Source organism: Kogia breviceps, chromosome 17 (genome assembly GCF_026419965.1).
Source record: "Kogia breviceps isolate mKogBre1 chromosome 17, mKogBre1 haplotype 1, whole genome shotgun sequence".
Taxonomy (NCBI): domain Eukaryota; kingdom Metazoa; phylum Chordata; class Mammalia; order Artiodactyla; family Physeteridae; genus Kogia; species Kogia breviceps.
This window is the reverse complement of record NC_081326.1, coordinates 18,496,991-18,514,437: the sequence shown is the minus strand read 5'-3', so window position 1 is coordinate 18,514,437 and position 17,447 is coordinate 18,496,991. Positions and strand designations below refer to the sequence as shown.

The 17,447-nt window shown below is 36.4% G+C and overlaps 1 pseudogene; it reads left to right on the top strand.

Annotated features, from left to right (window-relative positions):
• Window positions 1-315: 315 nt before the first annotated feature.
• LOC131743768 (elongation factor 1-gamma pseudogene) lies at window positions 316-12,116 on the top strand (annotated as a pseudogene).
• Window positions 12,117-17,447: the final 5,331 nt, after the last annotated feature.

The following is a 17,447-nucleotide window of genomic DNA, read 5'->3' as shown; positions in this document are numbered from 1 at the left end:
CTTCAGTTCAAACATTTACTGAGTATTCAATTATTCTACTAGAATTATTCAGTGTTAGTTGCTGGTATAAAATTTTTCTTTTTTTTTTTTTTTCTTTAACTGGTTATTCCATGTTGAGATTATTTTTATAGTCAAAAACTCATTTGTGAAATGTCTTATCCATGTTGTGATCTAGTTTCTGGCTGTGCAGCACAGAGGAGAGAACTTAATATTACAAGACCGTCCTGACTCTAGTCAATTTGTATCCTATCTTAGTTCAGGGCATAGATTGGATTCCCCAGGAAATAGGCTTGGAGATAGAGATTAGTGTGCAAGATGGTTCTCAGCAAATGTCCAAGTGCAACCTCTGCGAAAGGGAAAGTAAGAAAGCAGCATTGGGCAGACAGAGAAGTTGAGCTGTGATACAGTCTCAATGAAGATCTCAACTATTTCTATGAGACGTTCTAGAAGTAGGATGACCCTTAAGACTTGTCTCAAGTTGAGGCCCCAGTGCCGTGGTTCTCTCCTAAGACAGAAGACATTGTCTAAGCACAAAACAGCATGGTGGTAAAGACCATCAAATCATATGCTCAGCCATGATTTCTGAGAATTCTGGGAGAAGGAATGTCAGCCATTAGTTGATGTAACATTAACCAATTTGCAAAGCTTGGCTCAGACTATGGCTTGCGCTGGGCCACATAGCCAGAATGGCCAGAGGTATGGGGGCTGCATCTAATTCTGCAAGCCTTTCCCTGGTGACAGGCTGTGTCTACCCAGAGGAAGGAACTGTCATATTGCAATCCACCCACCATAGGGTCAACATATCCAGCATTTACAGAGGTGCTGTGTGTTTTAGTAAGGGCTCAATCTTTATTGCTATTCTCACTCACATATAAACACTGTGAGCACATATATAACCTATTTTATTCCTTTGCTTTTCTCTTTCAGATGTAAACAATGACTGTGTTGGCAGTGGTGAAAAAATTCCATTTTTGTACTATCAGCCTAATGAGTGTCATATTGTCAAGGATCACTATTCTTAACATATAGGCACATCACATGATAGCCTTATTTACATCACTACACAAAACAATGCCAGAAGAAACATGGCAGTATAAAATAAATTGTATTAATCAACTTATGCATTTTGAATTATTGTTTGGTTTTTAGAACAGCTGAAAACTTCCAATACTAAATTCCATAGGATTAGAAATTTTACAGGAAAACTTTGCAAGAAAAATATTAAGTGGTTTATTTTTACTTGTATTAAAAAGTCAACATTTTCATGAATTCTACTAAATGCCTACCTATTTAATCATATTTATTGTCATAAATTTTAATCTGCATTTCTGCTATTTGACATACTGCTGGCTGTATACATAAAATAATACTAAGCAATAATGATAGCAAAATTCCCTAGAATTTTTAAAGTTTACATCTGTGTTCTCATTTGTTTACATATGTGAAATTATATACAGAGACAACCCATTTCCACTGTTCTTCAATTCAAATCAGAGTGTTTAGGTAACAGTGCCACCTATTGCTATAAAATTGAAGTAACCCCATTTGTTATCATTCCTTTGGTATTTGATACTACAATTCTTTTTTTTCTAACTGCTTCTGTCTGTTAGCTTAAGTTTTCATTTTTATTTTAAAGTAATAGATAATTTCATGTAATTTAAATATATAATACTTTAAGGAAAACTACATTTAAAGGACAGATTTCTTCTGAAGGTTTAAGTACACAACAGGTCAAAAACAATATAAAAATAAATTAAGCTTGAATTTTTTTGTCTGTGTTTGAGAAGCAACAGTATAGTAGTATAGAGCAGAAATTTGTATTTTAATTAAATTTTGTATTCTTATCAAGCATAAATAATGGCCTTTGATTTAATCTGTGACAAAATATACTAAAATATATTTAAAATAGATCATTGAAAAAAGGAAATAAATTTTCTTTGCTGTGCTAAAAATTGAGAATTTATTTTCAAAATATTGTTCACAGTATTCATTTGTATATACGTAAGAATATGTAAATTGCAATAGTTTGCACATTTTATTTCAGTTTTCTATTTTGCAATAAGTTCAAAATTCACTGCAAATATACACTCATAGAATTAATATCAATTACCTATTTTCAACAACATGTATGTGAATACCTTTTTGAATATAACTATACTTTTAACATGTGTAAAAGTAAGATGTTTATTTGCTTAATTAATTCTTAAAGACTATGAAAGGTTTATTTAGATATATTGTGAGTTTTTGTTTATTCTTTATTTTATTTTACAAATAACTGTATAGGGCTTTGTAAATGATGAGACTGTCTAAATATGTAAAGGGGAGTTATGAATTTCCCAGTAGCAAAATAATCAGTGAAATAAAATATAAGAAAAGCAGAATTTTCTTTACCTCCTCAAATGGATTATGATTTAAAGTGGTATTTATAGTTTAAAAATACTTTAGATGAGCAAAAGAATGGTTGATTTGTAATATATGCTTCTCAGTCCTTAGGGAAGATATCATAAATAATGTTTTTCTAAAACCTAATTGTAGAGATTGTATGATTTTTCAAAATTACAATTACTGTAGTTTTGTATAATCTTTGTAACTTAAATGTAAAAATTATGTCAATCTTTCAATTATACCTTTTAATTTTTATATTCAATTGCATAGAAATGTTCTGTTGACTGTATATGTTTATATGGAAAACATGATTGAATCACCTCAAATTGTGTCATTTAATTTAAAAGTAAATTTATTAATGCTATAAATTCTGAATATGCTGAAATATTGAATTAGTTTAATATCACTGACCGATTGCTTATATACCTGTGTATGTGTTCAGAAGACACCCAAGTTTAGTAAAAATATGGCCAGTTACATATCTAGGAGAGCAGGGAATATAGCTCTCTTTTTTTTTTTGATTCTTAAATAATTTATGCTATAGGTAAAAATGTAATATAGTATCTTATAGACCAGGAATTTTGTTCATAATAGTGAGTACAGTTCTTGGCACATAGTAGGTGTTAAACAACTATTTATTCAAAGTTAAAAGAATGAACACAGTTATCATTTGTTCTAGAAGGATCAAAACACTTTTTTTCTAAATTTCAGCTCCCTTGTATATAATTACTCTTCTTACTCAACATAACTGATTATTTTAAACATGATTCCATTCAAGTATAGATTGTTTTCAGAAATATTTTAACTCAAATGTACAAGACAGTATGTATTTTAAGGTCAAGAAAAAAATATTGGAAGAAACCTGACTATTGTTTCAAAAATCCTTGTTTTATATAACATTTTTTTAAAACTTTAAAAATTATTGTCAATTAATATCTTTACAAACTTTTAAAAATTCCTCATCTTCAGAATAATTACCTATTGTTTTTCAATTGGAAAAATAGAAACAACATAAAATAGAAAAGATGGGCTCAGATACCAGTGAAAATATCCTAGACAACTGTTTTGAAATATCTGCCTCCTGTAATATAAAAATGCAGAAAAGATTTTGCCTATGTAAAAGTTTATTGTCTATAAGAGTAAAGAACACTGATAACATATATTAAGAACAAAGATAACATGTTGCTCGAGAAAAATAGGCTTACACTAACATACATAAACTGAACTTGATAATTCTTGAAGTCTGATTGATTTGGCTTATTTCGTTCTGTTGAAATTAAAACAAGTATTTTGTATAAAGCTCTTCAAGGTGCTGAATTTAAATTTGGGGGTCATGGTCCTTTATATAAGATTATTATTAGGGCATAATTCAATCTAGGATAAGAATGGGGAGGGGTGGATAATTAGGTCTAACGTTTAATTATTCGTCTTAGCTTCCCCACATGATTTTCTGAGAATGCAGACCAGGAATGCAAAGGTAGGATGATTATACCCCAACAGCTAACATCATCACTGCTTTTATGTCTTGGTTTTACTAGATCATTGCTTTAAATGAGCATCGCAAAACCAACAGAGCTTTAGTCTCTGCCTTTACCTTCTCCTCATAATCATTTTCAATTTATTTTTTTTCTTGTATGTCATCATTTTAATGTAAATCTTTCTTTTTCTTTTCAATAAAATGAAATGATTAAGTAATTCTGCCTTTTGCATGATTAAAGATGACGGATAAACTTGGGTGGATATATATGAAGGCTCCTAACAGAATCTGTGCACCTCACATGTCAGATTTCTTCTAGCTTGCTCACTGTTAATGACAGGAAAAATTAGCATGTCTGTGGATAGCCTAAGAAGAATCAGAAGATAAGGAAACTATAACATTTTTTCTTACTAAGTTTAAATCCCTTTCATTTTTCTTGCTGTAATTAATCTCACCTGTAAAGAGCAGAAATTGAATTACATGTAAGTCCTAACCACAAGACAGGTTTACATAAAACTAAAAAATCAGTAGTTATTTAACAATGGTTTCGTAAGTACACAAGTATAAACAAATAAAGGATAGAGAGAAAATATTAATGCAAGGACATTTACAGAATCATTGATGATATGAAACATTTTTTATTATAATAGCACTACTTTAGTCATTTTGTCATTTAAGGGGTAAACACAAACAAAATTAACGATATTTACCACTTTATATTTTATAAATCTTTTATCTTTCATCTTTTCATACTCAGACATATATATATATATATATATATATATATATATAAACTATTGCAAGAGAGCACATAATATATTGTCATTGCTTTTAGATATAAGAACTGAAACAATGTTAAGAATTGGGTTTTTGGCCCAGTACTAACTAGCCTCTTGTGATTAATTCAGATTTTTAAAAATTTAATGCTAAAGACCAAGATTATTTTTAAATTTTAACACTTCTAAGGACACACCATATTTCCCTCAATCAGTCTTAGTTTTATAAAATAAAAACCACTGGTTTCTAAGCAAGGCCTGTGACAACAGCAAAACACCACCTGCATCAGCTTTGCTCACCAGGACCACACAACATTTCCTGACCTAAGTTTTGTAGATGCCTGTATCATGGTAGCCCTGATTTTTGTTTCTTTTGACAGAAGAATTACTATTCTCCGAATTTTTTTTTTTTTCTGAGTGTATTCTGGATGGCAAAATTTGGGCCACAAAATGCTAATTTCTAACCTAACACCGTGACAGCAATCACAGCCTTCACAAGGATGGAATAAAGAGAGCAATCTAACATCCAGGGGTATGAGTTTCTCATCAGTGGCTGGCAGACTGCCGTGAAGGCTTACAGTAATCCCATTGGACAGCCCTGTTTGATGAAGCCTGGGAACAGGCAGCCACAATGTAGGGAGTTCACAATTGCAAGCATTTGTCCATAATTTAAAGCTATACGAGAAGTGGAGAGTATTCATCTGAACAACACGCTGTAATTTAACTGGAGTAACATTTACACAGGTTTTAACCCATTAACTCCTTCTTTCCTCATGCACGCTGACTTCCTTGTTTCAGAAAATAACTCTCCAAAGAAGCAATGTGCAAACACCTAACACAAGCTTATCTGTTAAGCTGTGAAAACCTGCCATAAGAATAAAAGCTTTTTGTTTGGAAACAGGATCAGTGAGTGACATTTCTAAATCTCAACCTTGGCAGTTTTTTGATAGTTTCCTCTTATGCTGCGTTTTAGTACTTGAAATTCATTTTTAGCATATCACAAGCATATCTAGGCTGGTATTTAGCTTTTTTCTTTTTTCATTTTAATGTGCACTAGGTCTGACCACCTATTACTACAGCCTAGGATGTTACCAAATGTAAATATATTAACTCAAGTAACTCAGTTTTACCATTCACACAGAACTGTGAGTGTGTGTGTGTGTGTTTGTGTGTGTGCTTTCCCCTGCTATTGTACAAAAATATTATAAACTTTTGCAACTTATGCCTTATTTGCTTCTCTTATTACTTTAGAAGTTGGATGTTATTTCAAGAAAAAGAAACAATGTGTTTTGTTATATCAAAAATACAGAATATTAGTTTTTAAATATACAAAGCACTTCTTTTCAGAATGTTCATGGTTAGATTGTCTAATAGGTCATTTTGAATAAAAGAGTCTGCCATCCTCTAAAGCTTAGAATTGGAAAGTTAGTGCTGGTTACGCTTCTTAAAAAGTCTTTATTCCCTCCTTCCTTTCCTTTGTACTTTCTCAGGAATGTCTTGACATGTACAAATATGGCCATAAGGCTCCATTTTTCTTGTTCTCCCAGATTTAAAAAAGACATTTATATGTTATGATATTATTTCAAATTTCCACTCTCCATCCAGTGTTTAAAGAAAATCTAATTTTATCTCTACAGCAAGGGTTACTTCTTCCCATCATTATTTCTTTTTTTATATATACAAGCTTTTGTTTGTTTTTTTAAATTTATTTTTGGCTGCATTGGGTCTTCATTGCTGCGCGCGGGCTTTCTCTTGTTGCGGCGAGCGGGGGCTACTCTTCGTTACAGTGCGTGGGCTTCTCTTGCAGTGGATTCTCTTGCTGTGGAGCACAGGCTCTAGGCGCGTGGACTTCAGTAGTTGTGGTGCGCAGGCTCAGTAGTTGTGGCTCGCAGGCTTAGTTGCTCCGCGGCATGTGGGATCTTCCTGGACCAGCGCTCGAACCCATGTCCCCTGCGTTGGCAGGTGGATTCTTAATCACTGCGCCACCAGGGAAGTCCCCCCACCATTATTTCTTACCCCCATCTTACTCTTTCCATTTAAAACTACAGGGAAATCCTATGATAACTAGTATTATAATGTTTTACACTTTGGTCTTCTGGTCCCAATTTCTTTCTCAATAAATTCTTTGAAGGCTACAGTAATTTTGCTTGCTTACTAATCCAGTCATTTTAAGGACAAAAAAAACCTCCCATTTTAAATCCAGGTCATTACCTATTGTGCTGAAGTAGCATAAAGAGAAAGAAGATCAGTAATTTCTTTTACAAATTAGACATATTACTGAGGCACAGATCACATTTTCTACTATCTGTTGTTACAATATACAGTCCAAGAAGCCAAAAGGTACCCTGGCATTGAACTACAGTGGGCCTGATGTGCCTAGGTCTTCCCTTTCTCCTGGGCCAGCTCACTTTTTGTGAAGCTGTCACAGATACATTGTGTTATTATACCACAATGCCAGTGGTATCTGAAGAGTCTCTTATTCAAATATGATCTAGAATTCTCAAGAAAAACCAAGTACTATTGCCAGATGGCCCTAAATGTGGCATTTCTATTTACCTAGTTATTCTCAAATTATCCTTTGTGATTTACACTGAAGCCTATATTTCTCCAAAAGCTGCTCATTGTATTAAAGATAATCAATAATTTCACATCATCAAATTAAATTCAGACTCCTTTCCTTAGCACTCAAGGTCCCAACCTCTGTTTCTAACATTTTTAAACTTTATTATAGTAAAATAAAACCCAGATCTGGAAAACCACACACACATAAATAGTATTACTTGATGAAATATTATAAGGCAAATGTTCTTTTGACCCTGCTTAAGTGAAAAAACAGAATTTGTCACCCCAGAAATCCCTCCACATGCTCCATCCTAATGGGAGCCCAGTCTCTTTGCATTTGTTTATGGTTTCATCATCTAAGTGTGTGTGCAGCCCTAGTCACAAAATATAGTCTTGCCAAAATTTTAACTTGATATCTTATAAGTTAAAATAAAAATCTTTAGATTCCCCTGCCCTACCCCTTTCTTTCCATACAATTTTTCAGGTGAAGAACACACAACTGATAGTTTCTTAAAGAACCTACAAACATGTCACCTGAGTTTGTCAGTCTAGATTTGCTGATTGTGTACTCCTGGTGCAATTTAATTGCACCCTTTCTTTTCATATAATTTTTCAGGTGAAGAACACACAACTGATAGTTTCTTAAAGAACCTGCAAACATGCCACCTGAGTTTGTCAGTCTAGATCTGCTGATTGCGTACTCCTGGTGCAATTTAACATGTTCTTCTGTCCTTTATTTCCTGAAAATTGGCATTGTATCCAGAGGATCAATTAATCTCAAGACCGATTCCATTGATGGTGTGTTCTTTCATCAAGAAGCACAAAATGCCTTTTTCCTTTCTGTGATGTTTGTGGCTGGAATGTAAAGTGTCTAAATCCATTAATTCATTAGGGATTGCAAACTTGTGATATTTTGATTCCTTTTTTTTTTTTTTTTTTTTACTTGTTAGATGGAACAATTTCATAAGGAGGCTCTATAGGATAGAGTTAATCTACAGCTGGTCTTGGAAAACTCTCTCTTTATCTCCAGGGATGCCTGGATTATCTGGCTTTGACTCTTGACCAAGGTAAGTGCACTGAAATTTATGATGTTTTGTTTAAAATCCAAAATTCCCTTGGTGATCCCCAAACCCCAGAGTCAGTTTGTTTATGGATAGTTTTCTACTGGCATGACTGGTTACACAGCTGGGTGATTATGTAACCAGAAGGGCATAAAAGACCTCCTGGAAGCTTCTGCCTTGAGCTCTTTTAAAGCCAAATTCAAAATTCATTGCACAGATCAACCTGAAGTGAGTAAGAACGACAAGGAGATTTCATCTGACTGTCTCTTGGATCCCCATTGCCTACCTGCACTCCCTTTCTTTTGCTGTATCATCTTCTCTGACTTTAGATAGTAGTGTTAAATGAGCATGTTCTGTTGAGTCTTATAAGTCTTTTCAAATATCCAAAACTAAAAATTACTTCCAGAGACAACTGCCCTCACCTACTAATTTTTTATCCAATAGTTTAGTTCACATAGAAAGGCAAGATAATGTTTATTTCTTTCCTCTGATTTAACCAGCTTAGTTTTCAAGAGAATGAACTGGTTTTCTGTTATCTTCAGCAGGTAACCAATTATGGGTTTGTTTTTTAAAGATACTTTTTACACTTGTTTGTTTAAACATAGCCAACAAGTTTAGATCAATTTCGACGTTTATCCTTTATGAAGTTCAAATTGAACCATTTGTCCCAGTAATCTTTGTCACCTTTCACGCTCTGGTAGGTCAAGATGGTCCAGAGTCATCGTTTGCATTCCTACCCACCCCCAACCTGGTATCATCCATTATTCCAAAAGCACAGTCTGTATCCTGGGGATGCTCATTGCTACTGGGTCACTCATTATCTCTAGACTTTTTCAGTGAACAGAACTAACTAGTAAATAAATACTTTAAAATATTTTATGAGTTTATACTCATATTTTGAGTTCAAATGTGGACTATGGGGTGTTTATTTAACCTCCTCTATATATCTTCTCCAAACTGAATACACAATGAACTTTAATGGATATTTGAGGAGGTTTATTTATTTATTTATTTTTGTTTGTTTTTTTGTGGTACGCGGGCCTCTCACTGTTGTGGCCTCTCCCGTTGCGGAGCACAGGCTCCGGACGCACAGGCGCAGCGGCCATGGCTCACGGGCCCAGCCGCTCCGCGGCATGTGGGATCCTCCCAGACCGGGGCACGAACCCGTGTCCCCTGCATCGGCAGGCGGATTCTCAACCACTGCCCCACCAGGGAAGCCCAGGAGGTTTATTTTAAAAGGAGGGAAGTTATAAATATCTGGCTACATAGGAATCACAAAGGTTAGGACAATAATCTGGCGCTTGTCACAGGTGAGCTGATACCAACCTAAAGCACAAATGAATGAGTGGAGGTATTGTCTCTAGAACCTAGAAGGATTAAGAGTTGTGTAGTCAGTCATCTTGTTAGGAATCATGACCATGATCAAAGGACACAGTTAGTTCAAGAAAAACTTTCAGGGAGGGAGCCAGAAATTAACTCTGATCTCCTTCTCCTAGCGATTCATGTTATGCATATTGTTTTATAATCTGTTTTCTATACTTACTCTGTTTGTCAGTAACTAGTCTTCAAAAGTAGTATTTCAATTGCTAAAAGATATTTTATTACATATGTATGCCACAAATAATGTGCTCAAGTAGTAAATATTTAATCTCTTTTCTGTTAATTTTCTACCATTATAAAAGAGTTTTTATGGAAATGTATGTGACTAATTGTTTGCACGGGTTTCTACCTATATCTTGGGTAAATATGTAGAAATAGAATTGATATTCCAAGCAGCAAGTACCCTTTCAGTGCTTTCAGGATATTTTGTAAAAGTGCCCTCTAGAAATATAGTAGCACCTTACACTTCCTACAACAGTTTTTTCATACTCGATTAAAAATGTGGGCTCTGATGTCAGATTTTCTGACATCAAAACCTGACTCATCTACTTATTAGTTATGAGGCAAGTTACTTAACCACTCTCAGCATCCTTGTTCTGTAACTAGAGATGGTAGCTATCTACTTACTTATAGGATTGTCTGTTGGAAAAATTAAACAGGATGCTGCACCTTTAAAATGGTGTCTGACATACAGAAAGCACTCAATAAATGTCAGCTAAATAATAGCAGGCATTATAACCCTGAGAATACATCTTTGCCAATTTGATATGTACAAAAGTTATTTATTATTATTTAACTTGAAATTCTTTAATAATCAGCTTGAATTTTTAAAAATTTCATTATAAATGATTAACCCTTACTCTTTATGAATTGTTTATTTATGCTTTTCACAGATTCCTTTTATTTTGTAGTATTTATTTTAAAAATTATTTTAAATATTTAAATATTAAATTTTAATATTTATATTTAAATATTTTAAATATTAAGTATTTGTTTTAAATAATTAAATATTTAATTATTTTAAATATATTTTATTATATTACATATTTTAAATATTAAGTAAGTATTTAAATATTAATAAATAAATATTAATATTTATTTTAAACATTGTTAGTATTTATTTTAAATATTAAGGTATCCATATGTTAGATATAGTTTGTATATTATATATGCTTCAAATTATTCTCAGGTTGCCATTTGAATTTTAATTGTACATTATAAGTAATTGATTCTGTAATTTTTTTAATGATTTCTGATTTTGTCATCATGCTTGTAAAGGCCTTCTACAACGCAAAATAACAAAAATAGTCTTTATATTCTCCAATTATGTCTATAATTTTGTTTTGTATACCTCTACCTTTAATACCTTTGCAATTTCTTTAGATGCAAGTTGTAAAACAGAGAATCTAAATATTATTTTTCCAAGATGACTGAAGTTTACCCTAACAATTTTGTGTCTGTGTAATATATGATCTTATCACTAATTGGAATAGCATTCTTATTTTATGTGAGATTGTTATTATTGTATCTTATTTTGTTATATTGTATCTTATTTTACAAAGACTGTGTAAGTATAGATGTAATTCAGAAATTTCTATCATTTCACTCATATGCCTGTAGCTTTCTTATATATGTGAATATATGATAGGGCAACTGTGACGTCACAGTTGTCTGCACCCTGTTGTGGCTTTATAAACAGGTTCTGGAGTCCTCTTTCCACCAGGCCTTCCCTAATACAAACCGCTGGTTCCTCACCTGCATTAACCAGCCCCAGTTCCCGGCTGTCTTGGGGGAGGTGAAACTGAGAAAATGGCCCACTTTGGTGCTAAAAAGTTTGCAGAGAGCCAGCCTAAGAAGGACACCCCACGCAAAGAGAAAGATTCTCGAGAAGAGAAGCCGAAGCCCCAGGCCAAGCAGAAAGAGGAGACGAAGGCAGCTGCCCCTGAGGAGGAGCTGGATGAACCGAGCGGGAGGCGGCTGCTGAGCCGAAGGCCAAGGATCCCTTGCTCCCCTGCCCAAGAGCACCTTTGTGTTGCATAAATTTACGCGCAAGCCCTCCAATGAGGACACACCCTCCGTGGCGCTGCCGTACTTTGGGGAGCACTTTGATAAAGATGCCTGGTCCCTGTGGCACCCCGACTACCGCTTCTCCGAAGAGCTCACCCAGACCTTCATGAGCTGCAACCTCATCACGGCAGTGTTCCAGCGATTGGACAAACTGAGGACGAATGCATGTCAGTGTCATTCTCTTTGGAACCAACATTAGCGGCTCCATTTCTGGAGTCTGGGTCTTCCGAGGCCAGGAGCTTGCCTTTCCGCGGAGTCCAGATTGGCAGGTAGACTACGAATCATACACATGGTGGAAACTGGATTCCAGCAGCGAGGAGACTCAGACTGGTTCGAGAATGCTTTACCTGGTATGGGGCCTTCCCGCATGTGGGCAAAGCCTTCAATCAGGGCAAGATCTTCAAGTGACCATCTCTTGCCATAGCCTAGCTTCCTGCACCTGCCCTTCAGGGAGAATGGGGGTCGTTAAAGGAAACTGAACATCGAACCCTTTCCTGCCCTGCCTCCTTTGTGGGTGATGGCTGCTTCAGAGGGGAGTAGATAGATTGAAGCAGGGTGCTGTCTATACCTGCAGGACCTCCCTGTACAGGAAAGAAGTCTTCAGAAGAGCAGAAAGAGAGGCCTCTTGTCAGTTTTGATTTCTGTTTTTTTAATCGCCTTGCCTCTCCTGTGATGACCATCTTCTAGACTAGCTGGGAAAGATTGGATGTAGTTAGAAGGTGGTGACATGAGGCTTTGTAAGTACCTAATTCCAGACCTTCCTGCATGAAGGGGGAGAATACCTGCTGACTGGGTGAGAGCACAGCATATGCAAAGCGACTTAACACTATTTCCCTACTTCCTGCAGCTGCCCTGTGAAGTGGGGTGGCAGCTGTATCCAAGAGTTATAGTTTCAACACTTCAGACAAACGGCAAGCAGAGGCACAGACTCCTTGGAACAGATGCTGGCCTGTGGGCCCTAACCTGGCTGTGGGTCATCTCTGGGGTATCCCTACTTTCTATCAAGGAAGTGGGGTTCAGAGATTTAAGCAACTTGCCTGTGATCACACATCTTAGATGGTGGAGACAAGATTTTGAACCCAGCGGTTGTCACTGGAGCCTGTACCCTAAACACTCCCCAGCGCTTCCTGCAATGTACAGCAGTCATAAATGTCATTCAACAACCCTGAAAAAAAATATATAGGGGCTTCCCTGGTGGCGCAGTGGTTCAGAGTCTGCCTGCCGATGCAGGGGACACGGGTTTGTGCCCCGGTCCGGGAGGATCCCACATGCCGCGGAGCGTCTGGGCCCGTGAGCCATGGCCACTGAGCCTGCGCGTCCGGAGCCTGTGCTCCGCAATGGGAGAGGCCACAACAGTGAGAGGCCCGAGTACCGCAAAAAAAAAAAAAAAAAAAAAGCAATCGTCATATCACTGAGATGTACAGGTAGCAATGAAACATTTGTGTACACTAAGAAATTGAAGGAGTAAAGCTTTTACATGTCACCTGGTGTTATATGAGCTTTGATAGGAAAACAGTAATCAGAATATCATTTTTTATAAACTAAATGAGCATTCATAAATAACTGTCTAAATGTCAGAGGTAGATCAATAATAGATAGATAGCTAGAGGTATCTATATCTATCTGTATACATACTGTATGTCCTTCTCTATAGTACCCTTACCAGCATCAAGGCTCCATGTAATATGTACCCGAGATTGTGCCTCATTTTATTTAAACCCACCCTGTAAGATTTAAATCTTCATTGTACAAATGATGAAACTGACACTTAGAGTTTAAAAACTCACCCAAGGACACAAAGCTGGTATCTGGCAGATCCAAGACTGGAAGTCAGAGTTTCTCACTCTGAAGCACAAAATGGGCAGAAAAGCTGTTTTCTGTAGATTCTATCTATATCAACAGATATATTTTTTTCTTAAGTCCAGAGTCACTTGTGACACTTAATGTTGTCATTGGGTGGACTGGGTCCTGATTCTCTCCCACCCACCCAATTTCATTTTGCAGCAGTTACCCCAGGTCTTTTCACTCTAGACATATTGGCTTTTTTTTTCTTTTTCTTGAATTCCCATTTTTCATTTATAGAACTTTTTGAGAGTACATGATTCATCTAATTAAACTTCATATACAGGACAAAGCAAAACAAGTTGAATGTTTTCATTTTTCACTTTGGGGAAAAAAAATAAGCTTTTAGTTAAATCAACTTAAGAAACAGCTTGAATTGCAAGATAATACCACTCCTATAAGTAATTGCTTATGTGCTTGTCCTATTCATAGTGGAAGAGCTATGATTTATGAACATTTTTAGTTAAAGTATAATCTTGGATTTATTCCAAATAATTGCCATCTTTGAAATGTTGTCAACCTGTGATAGCCACGGGGATGCCAGAATTAAAGTATTATATCAGCTCACCACATGGTCCGCCCATTGGGCTCAAGTACGTTTTTATCCATCTCTCTTTTATCACATATTTCCTTACTTCACATTTATATTTAATCCATTGACTTCCGTGATTTCTTTTATACCAGAGAGCATGTGAAACACAGGGAAAATGAGTAGACATATTCACTTAGCAGGAGCTTTCTTCCTGGTTCTCTTTCCCTCTCTTTCTGGCTAAAACTCCATTAGGCGAAACTGCTCCTGGTATTAATCTAAGATGATTAGCTGTGAAGTGGAACACAGAGGCTGGCCTGGGGTGGAGACATCTGACAGTGGGAAGATACTTCAGAGCAAAAGAATCAAGAAGAACATGAGTTTAAGAGGCAAACTTCAAACAATATTAGGCACAAGAAATAATGTGAGCTGCAGCTGCAAACCAAATGGAAAAGTATATTCGCCAGTGTAGAGACTGTTCCTGGCCTTTCGTTAGCTGTGCGTGGGTCCCAGAGAGCAACACCAGTATATTTCAGTTAAGTTTTTTCCTCTCTCTCTCATCCTCCTCTTACTTTTTACTTTTTAAAATTTTTTATGGGAATATAATTGCTTTACGATGTTGTGCTAGTTTCTGCTGTACAAGGAAGTGAATCAGCTATATGTATACATATATCCCCTTCCTCTTGGACCTCCCTCCCACCCCTCCTTCCCACCCCTCTAGGTCAACACAGAGCACTGAGCTGAGCTCCCTGTGCTGTACAGCAGGTTGGTTCATCACTTGACTTTTTTTCCCTACATGCCCCCACATCTTATTCCTTTAGTTTGCCTAACTAGCTATTAATGTTGTGTTAGAGGCAGCACTGCTTCCCTTATATACTATGTGCTCCTCTAAATAATTCAGCCTCCCTGGCAATTATATTAGGCCACGAGGCTAGTTCCAGCCAATACTGACTTATCAGAGGTGACCTATTGCACTTCTAGACCAAACATTTGATCGTGTGGTACCTCTCTCAGGAAAGGGAGACATCACAACATACAGGGAACCTGGATCCCTGAGTCACCTGATGGAAGAGCATCTCCAGTGACTGGCATCAGACTTCCTATGAATAATTATTAAAAGTTGTATAAGAAACTGTTGAGATTCAGAGATTAATTTGTTCCTATAGCATAGTCTAGTTTATACATTAAGCTACATTTTAAACTAACATATACATTGATATTCACTACTAATGTGCCAATGAAGTGGAAAGAATGCACAGGTCACACACTAGGAGTCTAGGATTTTACTTCTATCCATTTTATATTCCTTCAAACACTATGTATGAAGTTTCTACAGTATTTTAATCATTGTTTCAGAGAGGCCCTGGGAAGAGTAAATAAGACAGATCAGATCCCTGTTCTCAGAGAAAGGGTTAGACAAAAATTAAGTAAATGAACATATTAGGTAATTCAGAGTTTAATAAGCACCGTTAAAATCAATACTAACATTGTGTGAGACCGGTGACTGGGGGGACTATTTAATTCAATAGTTAAGGAAGACCTCTCCACCTTAGAATTAGGACATGACTGAAATAAAGGTACTAGTCCAAATATTTCAGAGAAAAGAACGTGGGTAAAAATATTCTTAATGCATTAAGAAAACGAAAGAAATCCAGAGTAACGGAAGCATCACAGTGAACCTGAAGAGAGTAGTACCGTATGGGGCAAGAGTGATATGCACCATTTCAGTCCGTAGTAAGGATTTGCAATTTTATTCTAAATTCTATGAGAAAATATTGGAGAAATTTAAGTAGGAAAATATTTTAATTGTGTTTGCATTTTCATACGTTCATTCCAGGCATAGTGAAGAGAATATGCTTATTTTTAAGGTAGAACTGACTAGACTCACTAATCAATGGGATTTGCAAAGTGAAGAAATAAAGAAAGCAATAACAGCTCCTAGACTCTAGACTCGTACAACTGGTACATAGTGATGTCTTTTGCTAAGATGAAGGAAGCTGGATTGCTAAGATGAAGGAAGCTGGAAGGAGAATTTTCTTTCAGATGGGCTTTATGCTGTCAATTACACATCCAAGTGCAGGTGTTTATTTACTTTTTTTTTTTTTTTTTTTTTTTTTTTTTTTGTGGTACGCAGGCCCCTCACCGCTGTGGCCTCTTCCGTTGCGGAGCACAGCCTCCGGACGCGCAGGCTCAGCGGCCATGGCTCACGGGCCCAGCCGCTCCGCGGCATGTGGGATCCTCCTGGACCGGGGCACGAACCCGCATCCCCCACATCGGCAGGCGGACTCTCAACCACTGCGCCACCAGGGAAGCCCCCGTGCAGGTGTTTAATAGAAAGTTAGATATACCGTACTAGAGCACAGTGAAAAAGAGTGAGAAAAATTTGGAAATATTTTTATGCAAATTTCATTTGATGCACTGGATTGGTCAAGACCACTTAGGGAAAGAGCTTAGACAGAGAATAAGAGTCATCTGAGGGTAGAGTCCTGGAATATTCCAGCATTTGCTAATTCAGAGACTTAATCCCTCACTCTCTTTCTCCTCCTCAAAGCAGATGACTCAGTCTCTAAAAGCTTTATCTTGAGGCAAATCCAGAAAGAGTGATTATAGTGAAATTTTCAGGTATAGTGATAAAGCCACTGAGAGAAATAAAATCAGTAAAAAAGCACTTTTGAAAAATCTATAAATACACGACTTAGGTAGTTGCTTATTCTATCTGCAGCCCTGACTTAATTATGAAATAGTCACCTAACTCAGAGAATCCTCATTATATGACCCTACAAAGGGAAAGTAAGAGCAAGCTACTTCCTTTAATATATACTGGGAATACAATCATACATTTGAAATAAATGATCACCCTGCCACATATCTTGATTGGGTTTCCATGAATAGCTCACTCGTGAAATATTCACTTGGTTAGTCAAGGAAATGATAAGGGGACCACAGAAATGAGTATTTTTTTCCGAGAGTGATCTGGCCTAGTTTGTTATAGGTCTTGGGGACATCACTCGAATTTTTCTGTGTGTGTTTTGAAGCAAGTGCTAGGACATGACCAGCAGCAGAAGTTCCATTTGCCCTCTCTGCAGTCTGTTTTCACAGGCAAACCACCACCATCATTCACCAAGTAGCACAGGTATAGTTTTTACTGGTAACAAAAGAGACATCAGGGACAGGGGCAAAAGATGTCTCAATGGAATAATGATGTTTAGCTCTTGAAAAACCACTGATGAATTCCAGAATGCCAGCCACAGACCTCTTCTATATAGCACTGTGAACACGGTAACCAGGCAAACTAGAGGAAGATAGTAAATAAAATGCCTGTACCACAGTCTTAGTTAACAATCATACGAAGGATCTTAATAAGAAAG